General features: G+C 43.2%; 1 pseudogene across 1 annotated transcript; it reads right to left on the bottom strand.

Annotated features, from left to right (window-relative positions):
• Positions 1–1,239, bottom strand: LOC308347068 (mortality factor 4-like protein 2; annotated as a pseudogene). Its single transcript has 2 exons — positions 883–1,239; positions 1–574 (listed from the first exon to the last, which is right to left on the bottom strand). The product of its transcript is annotated as a mortality factor 4-like protein 2 (transcript).
• Positions 1,240–2,919: the final 1,680 nt, after the last annotated feature.

Consider the following 2,919-nt stretch of genomic DNA (forward strand, 5'->3'; position numbering starts at 1 on the left):
CTAATAATAAAAAGAGTGTTTACAGATACAGACGTAACAGTGAGTGGTCAATAGACCCTCACGGGGCTTTGTGGTGGCTGAAGTCATTTTGTAATCACTGGCAGTAAACAGAGATGCAGCATTCTTTGCCAGGTATTTTAGGAAATCATGCGAATAGCCCAACAATAATGCAAGGCTCTTCTCATCAAGGGGCGTATATGCCAACATTGCTCCGATTTTTACAAATAATCTCTGTAGGCGTGGGGCTCCCTCAACCTGGGACGTTGGCATATCAGGGCGAGCCAAGAGGATTTCTGCATAGTAGGGCCTCCCAAATTTGTAGAGCAGCTGAGTGCCCAACATCACATTGAAATATTCTTTTATTCCTGCCACAACTTCATTAACTACATACTCCTTATTACCAACATTTCCCTGCAATTCTTGCAATTTGCATACTCTTCCAGAATGGCATCTGCATTTTCCTTAGCAGGGAGTTGAAACAGCTGCTTCTAGCCTGGTAACTAATTAAGTCCCAGTCCTGAACAAGCCATGGTTTTAATTCTTCAGAAATCTTCACTTTAACTTCCATTCTATTCTTTCCTTCCTTCCTTCCTTTCCTTTCCTTTCCTTTCCTTCTTTTCTTCTTTCCTTCTTTCTTTTTTGAGAGAGAGAGGGAGAAGGGAGAAACAGACCCTCCACTGAGTGGGGAGCCCGGCACAGGGCTCAATCCCAGGACCTGGAGATCATAACCTGACCCGGTGCTTAACTGACTGAGCCTCCCAGGTGCCCCAGTGTTTAACTGACTGAGCCTCCCAGGTGCCCCAGTGCTTAACTGACTGAGCCTCCCAGGTGCCCCAGTGCTTAACTGACTGAGCCTCCCAGGTGCTCCACTTCCATTCTATTCTTAAGCGGCTCCTCATTTTCAACAATGGGGTCTGTCCAGGGCCCTTTCCTTCTGAGGTGGCTGGGGTGCTTTGCTGGCACTACCACCATCTCCATTTCCAGGAGTCTTCTGTTTGTTCTTTCTTGTCTTCCTCACAGATCCCGGGGCGGAGGGTGGGGGTGTTTCTCTGACCACCACCCCCCCAACTGCCTGGGAGAACCAGTTCCAGATTCTTCTGCTGTGGACAAGCAGTCTTCTTTTCTGAGGAAGCCCCTCTTATCTTAACTTCTCTGTATATTGCTTCTAGTTGGTTGTTTGAAGTTGTCTTCTGCAGACTGTTGTCCATGAGTTTGAGAACCCCACTTTCTGGAACTCATTCAACCTTGTTTTCATTCCAACCAATAATCTTCTTCCTTCTTTACCTTCCAAGAACTCCTAGTGTTTTCCCAGATGGAACCTGCTAGATCTCCTGGGATGGTCTGGAAGGATGAAGTGGGAGACACAACCCAGATTCCGTAATCAGGAATGGTTTTGCAATCAGGATCAGATCTTCTGATCCTTACTATACAGAAAACCTAGCTTTTCTGATGATGGCATTTTTGTCCTGATCTCCAAGCACAGTGCCCTTCAGGCAAGTATGTACACACCAGTTTTCTCTACATCCTGCTCTTGAACTTCATTTTTTACTACCCTATTTCTACCTCTGTTTTATACTCTGAACTTGACATTTATATTAAAGCTTTGGCTGTGACCAACCATAATCTGCTCTCCACATTCAACCAATCCTCCTTGATACCCTCATATCTTGACACATCCTCAGCTCTTCACTGCCCACCCCCCACCCTCACACCCCTATCCCAGTTGACTTTCTTTTGCTCTGTGATCAAGACTTTCATAAGTCCAACCTCTTAATTTGAAAGCTAAATAAATGAAGTTCTGCAGAAGTTATGTAGCTTGCCAAAGTCGTTTGGGTAATGAGTAGACATAATCCTGAGATTTACATCCATTCTAGTTGTATTTCTACCTGTAGTTCTCTCTTTAGTCCTAGCACAAATGGGCAGATCCCTAAGTTAAACTCAGGTCCTCTTTCTAGTAATTTTTCTTCTTCAGCTCACCCAGCAACAAGTTGTCAAGAAGGGAGGCCAAAACAAGTGTCTGTGCTCCACTCATCATGATTCTAATGTGATTCCTTAGAAACCCAGCACACCTTGGCCCTCAGGTAGTGTATGGCTTGCTCTACAAATCATGGTCCACAGACCAACAGCAGCAGCATTACCGGAACTTTGTGAGAAATATAGAACCTCAGGTCTGCTTCATCTATGAGCATCAGAATCCTCATGTGTTCCTTATATTGATGAGAGGACTGGGAGCAAAACTCCTTGCTTTGAATTTTTTAGGAACTGCCTTAAGACACTCATTTTCCCCCTATGCTTCTTACCTTCTGAAAAAAGTCATTATTATTTTTAATGAGTAGTTTTTTAAGAGCAGTCTTAGATTCACAGCAAAATTGAGAGGACAGTACAGAAATTTTCCACATTACCCTCTGCCTTCATACATGCACAGTCCCCATGAAATGGTACATTTGCTACAATTGATGAATGCACACAGGCACGTTATGATCACCCAAAGCCTATAGTTTACATTAGGATTCAGTCTTGGATTTATACATTCCATGGGTTTAGACATGTACCCATCATTATGGGATCATTCAGAGTATTTTCACTGTCCTAAAAATCCTCCATGCTCTGCCTGTTCATCCCTTCCATTTCCCCCACCCCTGAGAACCACTAAACTTTTTAAATTGTCATAGTTGGCCATTTTCAGAATGATGTATAATTGGAGTCATGCATATGTAGTTTTTTCATATTGACTTCTTTTACTAGGATTCCTCCATGTCTCTTCATAGCTTGATTACTCATTTCTTTTAGTGCTGAGTCATATTCCATCGTCTGTATGGACCCCAGTTTGTTTATCCATTTACCTACTGAAGGATAAGTTGGTTACTTCCAAGTTTTGGCAATTATGAATAAAGCTGATACAAACATCCATGCGCAGAT

This window comes from Martes martes (assembly GCF_963455335.1).
Source record: "Martes martes genome assembly, chromosome: 8".
NCBI lineage: Eukaryota > Metazoa > Chordata > Mammalia > Carnivora > Mustelidae > Martes > Martes martes.